This window comes from Mauremys reevesii, linkage group 7 (genome assembly GCF_016161935.1).
Source record: "Mauremys reevesii isolate NIE-2019 linkage group 7, ASM1616193v1, whole genome shotgun sequence".
In the NCBI taxonomy this organism is placed as follows: domain Eukaryota; kingdom Metazoa; phylum Chordata; order Testudines; family Geoemydidae; genus Mauremys; species Mauremys reevesii.
In genome coordinates, this window is record NC_052629.1 from 98,288,202 (window position 1) to 98,299,669 (window position 11,468).

General features: G+C 43.5%; 1 long non-coding RNA gene across 1 annotated transcript; it reads left to right on the forward strand.

Moving 5' to 3' along the window:
- Positions 1-5,764: 5,764 nt before the first annotated feature.
- On the forward strand, positions 5,765-11,123 carry LOC120409274. The gene is made up of 3 exons (XR_005601234.1): positions 5,765-5,879; positions 8,218-8,346; positions 10,963-11,123. It is a non-coding gene; the product is annotated as an uncharacterized LOC120409274 (long non-coding RNA).
- The last annotated feature ends 345 nt before the right edge of the window (positions 11,124-11,468 follow it).

Consider the following 11,468-nt stretch of genomic DNA (forward strand, 5'->3'; position numbering starts at 1 on the left):
CTCAGTAGTTTTCCAAGGATCTTGTATGTAGCGTGACATCGCTAACTGCACTCGGTCCACTTTGTACTGTACTGCCATCTAGTGGCTGCTGTATAGAATCTGTGCAGGCCATGGTCCAACAGGAAAACTGCATTGCAAGCAATGGTGTTGCATGTTCAAGCACAGCAAGCTTCTCCCTCTATCCCTTTCAGACTGTACGCCATTTCGTTATGAATGGAAGCCTAGCTGCCTGTTGTGGACATGTTAATGAATTTGCTAACATGCACTATAAGAACATGCCCTGAATCTCAAAAGACAAACGTTAACTAACATTTCTGCTGCATTTCTTACTGTATCCTCCATAAAGCTGTGGAAAGCATTAGAAATGGGAACAGAATTATTAGAGCATCCAGTTTGTTCCTGTCCATGTTTACAAGTGTTTTAATGAGTTGCCTTTTAAAATATTGCTGTGTTGTACAGTCGGGGTCCCAAACATGCTAGTAACACTACTTTTAAGCTTCAGTGTTTGCACTTGTATAATGCAGAATCCTGTGGTGTGTTATATCAGGAAGTGATAGAAATATTGGCTTCAACAGCACAGATGCTGTGTACAAGAAAGGTCCAGATCCTTAGCTATGGCCAAACTACTCAGAACAAGAGTTTGTACTGTCTTGGCCTGCCAGCTGTTCTGTGCAGGCTGCAACTGTTTTAAAGTAGTGGGAAGCCTGCTCTAACTGATGCCCTGATTAATGGCCACAGGAGGCTGGTATTTGAGTTTGTTCTGGGAGAGCTGCAATCCTTTCCATTAATCCTTTCATACCATGGTTTACTACCACCGTATCCCAAAACACTCCCCTTGTTTTTAGTTAATCAACATTAACGTAGCGAAGGATTGTCATAGCTCAGAGCAATTCCAGTCAAGCCTCCTGTTTCCCTGCTATGCTGGTAGCAAGGATGGGGAGCCCCTGCGTCAGCTCTACTCTACTACTCACCTTTACCCTGGGAATTGGGATGATCCACTCTAAGCCAAGTAAACCAGTTTCAGGTGCAGATGATGCCAGCACAAAGCAGTTGCACTCTTCAGATACTTGGATTTGGGCCAGATCCTCTAGTCCTTTACAAATTGCACAGGACTAGAAAACCAAACTCAGATCATATGCTTTCTTCTGTACAAAACTCTGGGCTTTACGATGACACGTGCCTACAGGGAACATCTTAACCCTCCTGACGTCAGAATTCTGCATTTCAGTGCAAGGAACTGGATGCGTGCATTATAGATGGATCAGATGGGGGAATTTCCAGTGAGTTTGGTATAGAAATTTGGAAATTGAGTGTGCATTGGGCATCCTGATGTTTGGCCATTCTGGCATGTAGTCTGGGGCTGGTGTGCATATGAACACTGGCCTAACTGGTGACTTCCTTAAGTTTGCATAGATGGGAAAGGTACTTGAGCAACCTTAGCTATCAGTTCATTAAATTTGTTGCTGTGGGCTTTGTTTAAACTAATTGAGGATCTTCAAGCTGGTCTGTTTGCCCTCACATTAGTGGTGACTCCGGAGCAATTCAAGAATCTTGATTCAGAAAAGTACAGATGTATCTGAATTGATAATGCTGATTAACCCGGTGCTCCAGGTGGGCTTGTACAGCCCATAGTGAAGAGTGCTCTGCTTTGGCTTCCCTGCTGCAGTGCTCAGAACACCACTATCGGAGCGTATGGCTCTTTGGTAGTCCTGTACAGGAGAGCTTTAGACTTCTGTTTGCAGTCTGGGAAGCCCAATCAGACAGCAGACCACACTTAAACCCCACCCCCATGCTAGCTAGCCTTGCTCCTTTGACCCATACAACATTCTGGGAGAGTTTGAGGGAAGTATTAGTCTCATGCAAGGTCTAGAAAGGCATTAATTGCACAGGGCATAAAGCACCAGCAGAACTGCATGTCAAGATATAGCTCAAGTCCACAGCAGAGGCCACTATGTTAAATTAAGGAAGCATGTTAGAGCTGCAGTGAAGAGATGGAATGCAGAATTATCCTGAAATGCCACTAGATGTTGGGCATACCAAGCCTCCAAAGATTTTTATGGTTAGCTGTGGTGTACGTGGTTGGCAAAGGAAAGATCCGAGTGATTAGAATGATTTTAATATATGTTAGATGTAGTTTAATGCATGACCTAACGCGTTGGACAACGTGGCCCAGTCTCATAAAGCATACTGAGGATGAATATACTCTGAGCCACATCTCTCCCTACCTCTCTTCCCCCAACAAAGCCCATCCCCTCTTCTTGCACAGGTCCATCTCCCTCTACCATGCTAGCCTTTTCCTAGCCCGTTATGGCTGCCAAGAGAGTCTCCCATCCCTGCCGATGGCGAAACATGCACTCATCACCAGCCTGCACTAGACAGCCAGCTGTCTTTTCTGCATGGAGCTGTCCTAGGCTTTATGCCAAAAAGCCCCTGCCCAGAGCAATTGCAGCTGCTCTGAGTTGCTCAAACTGTCCCTCCTAGCCCATGCTCTCTTCATTCCCAGATGCCTCCTTCATATCCTCAACCCTGCTTGCACACCACTGTCTTAGCTTATCAACCCCATGCTCACCTCTCCTTCCTTCATTCCCATGTTACAATCACACCCAGCAGCCCTGTCGTCAGGGCTGGCCTTACCATGAGGCAAACTGAGGCGGCCGCCTCAGGTGCCAGATTGTGGGGCGGCGCCACTAGGACCCAGAGTGTAGAAAATTGTGTCTGCTGCTGGTGCATATGTATTCTCTCTTCTCTAGATGCAGAGAGATGGTGGAGTGCTGTGCTGGAGGAAGGAGGGCACAAGAGACATAACAGGATATTACTCTGTTATTCTGGACTGCACACTTGACATCAACCATATGGAACAAATGACTTTAATGGTGTGTTCTGTAACAACAACAGAACCTAGTGAAAATGTCCCTGCAATGGTGACTGTCAGAGAGCATTTTCTAGAATGTATTGACATTGATGATACTACAGGAGCTGGTATGACAAATGTGCTTCTTAAAAAGCTGGAAGATACGGGAATTGTGATAGTTGACATGAGAGGTCAGGGCTACGATAATGGTGCCAACACGAGAGGAAAGAACAGAGGAGTGCAGACACGGATCCAAGAGTTAAACCCTCGAGCTTTTTTTGTCCCATGCAGTTCTCATCCATTGAACTTGGTGGGCAGTGATGCAGCATCAGCTTCAATTGAGGCTGCTGAATTTTTTAATGTAATTCAAAGTATCTATATTTTTCTCTGCAGCAACTCTTCAATGGCAAATTTTGAAGCAACATCTGGGAACATTCTCTCTGCCACTGAAACCACTGAGTGCCACACGATGGGAAAGTCAAGTGGAGGCGATAAAGCCTATCAAACACCAAACTGGGAAGATAGATGATGCCATAGTTGCCATTATGGAGGATAATGCAATGACAGAAACTGTTTGTGGGAGAACAGTGGCAGAGAGAAATGGAATCACCAGAAACATATGTAACTTCAAATTTCTGTGTGGCTTAGTGTTGTGGCATGACATACTGTTTGAAATGTTGTAAGCAAGACACTCTAAGGTGTTGACCTTGATATATCTGGAGCAATGGAACAACTGGACAAACCAAAGTCATACCTACAGTTTTAACAGTCAGATGAGGGATTTCAAGAGTCCACAGAAGTTGGCAAAGGAACTTCACACTGAAGCTATTTTCCCACACATTCAAGAATACAAGAGTCACCGAAGAAGACGACATTTTGATTACGAGGCCCGGGATAATCCCATAAGAGACCCCAAACAACAATTCAAAGTTGAATTCTTTAACCAGGTGCTAGATTGTGCAATACAGTCAGTTGAAGAACATTTCATGCAGCTCAAGGAACACAGCAGCATATTTGGGATGTTGTATGATATTCCAAAACTCCTCACTATACCTGAAGACGACCTACACCAGCAGTGCAGGGCACTAGAGACAGTGTTGACACATAATGACATGCGCGATATTGATCCTAGTGATTTAGGTGATGAACTGAAAGCCCTTTCAAGATACATTTCAGCAGGATTAACTCCAAAGGCTGTTCTGGAATATATGTGCACAAATAAGATGGCCACCATCTTTTCAAATGCTTTTGTTGCTCTGTGCATACTTCTAACACTTCCTGTAACAGTTGCCAGTGGAGAACGCAGCTTCTGCAAGCTGAAGTTAATAAAAACACATCTACGCTCCACAATGACACAGGAGAGGCTGGTCAGCCTTGCAACCATCTCAATAAAGCATGAGCTGGCCCAGACTGTGGACCTTCAGGAAGCAGTTCAAATCTTTGCAACCAAGAAGGCACAGAAAGTACCACTTTGATTATTCAAACAGATAAAAACGCCAGTGTTTACTATGCAGGCAAGAAAAGTTACATTTGCTGTTCAGGCGTTTGAAAGTTAAGTGTTGCTTAAAATTTTTGAACAAAGCATTTTAAGTTGTTAGTTCTCCTTTATTGGAGTAGGTAGAAGAGCAGTACCACGAGAGTAGAACAGGAAGAAAGCAGAACTGAGACCTTTCAAAGTTTTGGCACAAGCAAGGGGGCACGGGGGCCTCATTTGAGCTCCCTGCCTCAGGTGCCAAAATGTGGGCTGGCCCTGCCTGTCACAGTCGCCCTCCCCTGACCTCTAGGATGAGATTGGGAGTTTTGTGCTGTTCTTCTGTTGGGCGGAGGGATAGCTCAGTGGTTTGACCGTTGGCCTGCTAAACCCAGGGTTGTGAGCCCAATCCTTGAGGGGGCCATTTAGGGATCTGGGGCAAAAATCTGTCTGGGGATTGGTCCTACTTTGAGCAGGGGGTTGGGCTAGATGACCTCCTGAGGTCCCTTCCAACCCTGGTATTCTAAGAGTCTCCCCTCCCTCGGTTTACACACCAGTTTTCTCTATGCCCAGGTGGAAGATTGTAAAACTGGACAAAGGAGCTATTGCTGCTCATACTCTTGTTGCCTTGCTGAGGCCTCCATGAATGGAAGACCTTCCCTTCTGATTCAGTGTAGTGTTTAGAGACAGCCAGAAGAGGAATGGGAGAAGACGATGGGGTAGTAGCACCACCTGGAGGCAGTGGGAGAGGTAGCCTCAGGAATAGCAACCACTTCCTGCAGGGTGACCCAGAGCCCGGGGCTGCCCCAAGCAGAAACAACAGTCATACCCCTGCGCCGCAGGAGGAAGTCTTCCAGAGACAAAAGGAGGAAGATTAGAGCTTGGCAAAAAATGTTGCATGAATAGTTTATTTGCTGAAAAATGCAGTTTTGGGTGACCCAAAACTTTATGAATTTGACTCTATTCCTTTTGTCTGGGGAAATGTTTTTCAGGGCTAGCTTCAGGAAAGCAAGCCTGTGTGCCCTGATAATCTTCAGCCTACTGGTCAGGGCTCTTGCCTGGGATGTGGGAGACCCAGGTGTGAATCACCATTCTGGAGCACTTGACCTTCATCTTCCCCATTTCTCAACAGAGCATCTTAACCACCAGGCAATAAGCTCTTCTGGGGTGAGTTGCTTTCACTCTGTCCTGTTGTGAAGCAGTGACCCTTTGAATAAATAATTAATCTGGTCCAAAGAGAGAATGACTCTCTGGCCTGGTAATTAAGGCACTCACCTGAGAGGTAGGAGATGGAGATTCAACTCAGGCTGAAGACTGAGATCCACATCTCCTACCTCTCAGGTGAGTGCCTTAATCACCAGGCTAGACAGTCATTCTCTCTGTGGTACAATGAATAGGTAAGTATTTATACCAAGCAGAACAGCTTCAACTGGAAAGACCAAGAGCAACATGCTACAGAATAGCCCAGTGCCAGGATGCTCACTTGGGAGCAGGGAGAACTGAGTTCAAGTCCCTGCTCCAGAGCCAGGCATTAAACCTGGATCTCCCACCGCCCAGGTAAGTCCACTGACATATACCTGACCCTTTACAAATGACTGGAACAAAACTTTTAATACAACCCAAAACAGACTTTTCTGATTTGCTGACAAATTCAGAGCATTTGGGGAACCAAAGCAAGTTTTTGTTTTTTGTTTTAAAATTTTTTGGTTTTCTGGCCAAATTGGAAAAAAAAAATCAATTATTCAGCCAGCTCTAGTGAAGACACTATTCAAATTGGAAACAGGACCAGAGGAAGCCATGACTGTGGTGATCCCTGGACACAAAGAAGTGCTAAGATTAAAGGGGAAGGAAAAAGAGGAGGGAAGGAGGGCTTATGTCATTTGAGCTTCCTTCTGATGTATAAAGGAGGTCTCAGAAACCTGTTTAATCAAGGTCTTGTCTAGGATGCAACTGAAACTATGCTGTGGACAACTGGAGAACTAGGAGTGTATTGGATGTCCTTCCAGGGCAGTGAACCTGGTACAGTGGTGTGGTTATTTTTATTGAGTCTATTTAAGACTCCTTGGTTTAGCAACTACATAATTAAAAGACATAGGAGATGAGTTCTCTTTAAGGGCTCAGTACGCACCCCCCGCCCTTCAGTTAGGGTTGAGCACTCTTTTGTATTGCCCAATAAATCCTCCGGGGTTTGGGGGGGGAGGCAGGCAAAAGACAAGACTTGACACTTAGGATATTTTTAGGGAAGATACAGGGAGAGTAAAATAACCCATTCCCACTTTTTCCATATACCATTAAGGTTTTTTAAAAAGGGTGTGTGGGGGATGACACACAAACCTATTTCTCTCTTCCCTTCTTTTTACTGGCACTTTTTAATATTGTGCCTAAAAATGCTATGTGAAGAGAAACACTTGAACCAGAATCACTAGCAGGCAAGGCCAGACAGCCTTAGTGACAGCCCATAGGGAGGGGGGGACTTGAGGAGGAGGCCTACAACGTGTCACAGAACCTGCGAAGACCAGCCTCAGTGCCATTCCCTCTGACAGATCCACCATGGTAACAAGTAGCACTGCCAAACTGCCCAGAACAGCCAGTAAACTGTGAGAGACTCTCTTCTGTACCTAACAGAAATAAACTGCTTATATCCATGGTGCCTGAAAGCTAGACTTATTTACATTCTCTCTGGTTCATAAGGTAATGTAAGCAGAGACCAGAAGATATTACCCAGTGTCTCTTTGGTGGCCTATGTGTAATGAACTGTTTGTGGTCCCCTTCCTAGTCACGTGTGATAAAAGTTCACACACTAGTTCAGGGGTTGGCAACCTTTCAGAAGTGGTACACCGAGTCTTCATTTATTCACTCTAATTTAAGGTTTCACATTCCAGTAATACATTTAAACATTTTTAGAAGGTCTCTTTTTATGTCTATAATATATAACTAAACTATTGTTGTATGTAAAGTAAATAAGGTTTTTAAAATGTTTAAGAAGCTTCATTTAAAATTAAATTAAAATACAGAGCCCCCCCGGACCGGTGGCCAGGACCCAGGCAGGGTGAGTGCCACTGAAAATCAGCTTGTGTGCCGCCTTTGGCACACGTGCCATAGGTTTCCTACCCCTGCACTAGTTAATGTTTGCAATGTGCATGTGAGGACTGCTACAACAGGGATTGAACTGGGGGACCTCCAGAGCTAAGAGCATAAGCCGCCTCAACTTGAACTAAAGAGCTATGATGCTACAACAGCTCATGTCCCCAGCAGATCAGCAGAGGATCCATAAAACCCATTCACCAGTGGGCTACACATGTTGCTGGGACATCACAGTACAGAGACCAAGGAGTAAATGGGCATAGAGAATGAACTATCCCCTGTGTATCTCATGGTCAGGATCAAGACCAACCCGTGGAGTAGTGCAGTGTGAGCTACACTTCTTAATCCACTCTTTCTGTAAGAGACCTTATTTATCTTCTCTCTTAAGGAAGTAAAGTTTGAGCCTCTTGCTGTGAGACTCAAGTAATTGCACTGACTAAAAAACCCAAAACATCCTCCCAAATAGTGGTATGTATGCATAGATTGTAGACTGATAGTTGCACCTACGGAGAACACACAACTTCAGCAAAGATAGAAAACTCACTTCTATAAGAGGCAAGAAAAATCATCCATCAGATGGAGAAGTTACCCAGTAACCATCCAACTGCTGCCAGATAAATACCAACTTTTTGCACAATAAAGCAGAATGTATTCTATTCTCCACCCCAATGCAGCCTGGCTCAAAAGCTGTTCTCTGAGCTAGTGTTGGATCATGCTTTAAAGATTGCTATTGTCACTCAAGAATTGACAGTCTGCTTTGGCTTGTTCTTTCAAAACATTATAAAACAGATTTCCTTGTTTGTTTTTAAAGGAGAGGTACTAAAGCAAGGATTCCATCATTGGTTTTATAAAGACTCATTGTTAAATTGGAGGTAACGGGAAGCTGGTGAGCCATTGTTGGATCAGATACTTTGCTCTTATCCCCTTGAGCTATAATGAGGTGAGCTCCAGAGTATACAACATGCTATAAAATAAGTGACAATATATTGAAGATTAGTAGAAATAGCTTATGTGTCTAATTCTGAAACTAGATGCATGTCAGAATCTCAGTGCAAACTATCCTAATTACAAACAAATTCTCATGACCAGAGATCAGGTGAAACTATTTGTGATTCTAGAATTGCTGGTCTGGATTTTGCCTTTGCTTGAGTAAGCAGGTCTGCTTTAAAAACAATAACTAAACATACTGCAATAGTTCAGTGGGTTAAAAAACCCACTGAACTGCTGGTAGAAAACAAAGATTTAGCCTTTTATATGGAAGATGAGGGATGATTTACCTTAATTATAATTGTGTGGACAGGTACTAGGCAGCTGGTTCAACAAAACCCAGGCTCACTCAGGATACTATTATACTTGGATATTAAAATCAGGTATGTGTACTGGAGAATTTCCAAGGCTGTTTTAAGTTCACGGGGTTCTTTATCTCCGTTTCTTTTAGTTAGGAGATGGAGTAATATTGGCGATATTTCATTTATGAGACCACTTTTGTCCTTCAGAAGAAAAAGGAAATCAGTTTGGCAAGAGGTAATGGATAGTACTTAGGAGCAGGATTAAGTATAAGAAGATCTGTGACTTGAACAGGAGCTGCTAGAGGAAAATAAGTCTCTGAAAATTCAGAGACCCCACAACCCAGACAATTATTGGAAACATCCTCAGGTGCTCTTGCTAGGTTTCCAATGTACAAAATACACCTCTCTAGAAAGGACACTGAAATCCAAAGTTCATCATTGAATGGGTGTTTCTAGTGGGGTTCCATAGGGATCGGTTCTTGGCCCTGTGTGCTATTTAACATTTTTATTAATGGCTTGGAAGACAACATACAATCATCAGTGATAAAATTTGCAGATGACACACAAACTGGGATAGGGGTAAATCATGAAGAGGATGGATCACTGATTCAGAGCAACGTGGATTGCTTGGTAAGCTGGACTCAAGCAAACAATGGGTTTTAATATGGCTAAATGTACACATCTATCAAAGAATGTAGACCATATTTACAAGGCGAGGGACTGTATCCTGGGAATCTGACTCTGAAAAAGATTTGGGGGTTATGGTGGATAATCAGCTGAACATGGGGATCTTAAGTAGGAGTAGAGAGGTTATTTTACTCCTGTAAATTGTATTTGGCAATGGTGTGACTGCTGCTGGAATACTGTGTCCAGTTCTGGTGTCTACAATTCAAGAAGGATAATGATCAACTGGTGGAAAGCGTTGAGAGAAGAACTACAAGAATGATTAAAGGATTAGGAAACATGCCTTGTAGTGATATAGAAGTTCACTCTATTTAACTTAAAGAGAAGATTATGGTGTGATGTGGTCACAGTCTATAAGTATCTACATGGGGAACAAATATTTAATAATGGGCTCTAGCAATCTAGCAGAGTAAAGTATAAAACAATACAATGGCTGGAAGTTGAAGCTAGACCAATTCGGACTGGAAATGAGGTGTAAATTACAGTGAGAGTACCGGTAATTAACCATTGGAGCAACTTAGCAAGCACCGTAGTGAACTCTCCAACAATGACAATTTTTACATTGTTTTAATGTTTTCTAAAAGGAGATCTGCTCTAGCTATTCGCGTAGCTGAAGTTGCGTATCTTAGGTCAACTCCCCCGCAGTGTAGACCTAGCCTATGAAAGTGATCTCAACTCTACAAATTCCTTGCTGATTTGGAGTGCTCTAGAGCAGTGGTTCTCAAACTAGGGCCGCCGCTTGTTCAGAGAAAGCCAGTGGGAGCTGCGATCGGCCAAACCTGCAGACGCGGAAGGTAAACAAACCAGCCCGGCCCGCCGGGGGCTTTCCTTGAACAAGCGGTGGCCCTAGTTTGAGAACCACTGCTCCAGAGAGTGTGGTGTAGTGCTCAGAGCAGGGGACACCTGGATTCTATTCTCACCTCTTTCACAGTCTTGTTGTTTTACTTGGGCAAGTTAGGATTTTTGTTCCACACTTTACCTATTTGAAAAATAGTATACTGTATAAAAGGAAAAGAGGAAGTCACATTTTAGGCCTCCATATCTTGACCCTTTCAACGAATGTTTGCAAAAATCAAACAGCCCTGTTATTTGCAGGCCTTGTCTACACACACAGTTGCAGCAGTTTAACTAAATTTGGTTTTTAAATTGATGTATTTACACTGGTGAAAACTCCTGTGTGGACACTCAAATTGATTTAATCCCAGTTTATCAATTAAGGCTATGTCTACACTACCGCCTATGTCAGCACAAGCACTCGTTTGCACAGTGCTATGTCGGTGGGAGAATTTGGCATTGACAGGCTTCTGAACCCTGTCCTCTCTGGAGAAAGTTGCTAACTCCCTTACACAGGAGGCCGTGGGGATAGAAAGGAAGAGAGAAAATTAGTTAATCTTATTTACCAACTCACATGCTGTTCCAATAGCTTTTTGTTATTTAATATGGGTAGCTAGGAAAGTTTGTCTGCAATGATAGTTGGATGCATTCCTTCAGATCTACTGGAAATGATAGTGTTTGTAGAGCTTCTGTTTTGAAACCTTCTTTTAGGCTACAGAACTGATTTTTCTTTTCATCTTTATTACTAGAAACACAATTTAGAAAAGAGCCTTGCCTCTCTCTTAGAACCTGATCCTGCAAGGAGGCTGAGTGACTTCAAGACCCATCAAAGTCAATGAGCACGACCCTTAGTCTCTCTTGGTGCAATCCTGCTTTTGTTATAAGAGATTATAAAATAATCCAATCATTTGTTTAGTCTTTACTGCCAAGCAACAAATACTCAACTCTAAATTGCTGACAGGTAGGGTGTTATGTTAAGTGGTAGATTCCTTTACCTGAGACTAAATACAGCAACATCTGTCAGTCTGGCATTTCAGCTCTGGACTAAGTCTCTGAAGTCGGTATGTGCCAACATGCCACCAGACAGGCCCAGAGGGTGGAAGAGGGAGGGATATTTCCCAGGGAATGCCTTACTGCTAAATGATGAATTAGCACTCGGCTGATCCCTCAAGGGTTAACATATTGTTGTTAATGTAGCCTCTCATACAAGACAGCACAAATGCAAGGGAGGGGAGACAGCATAGCAGACGGAGAC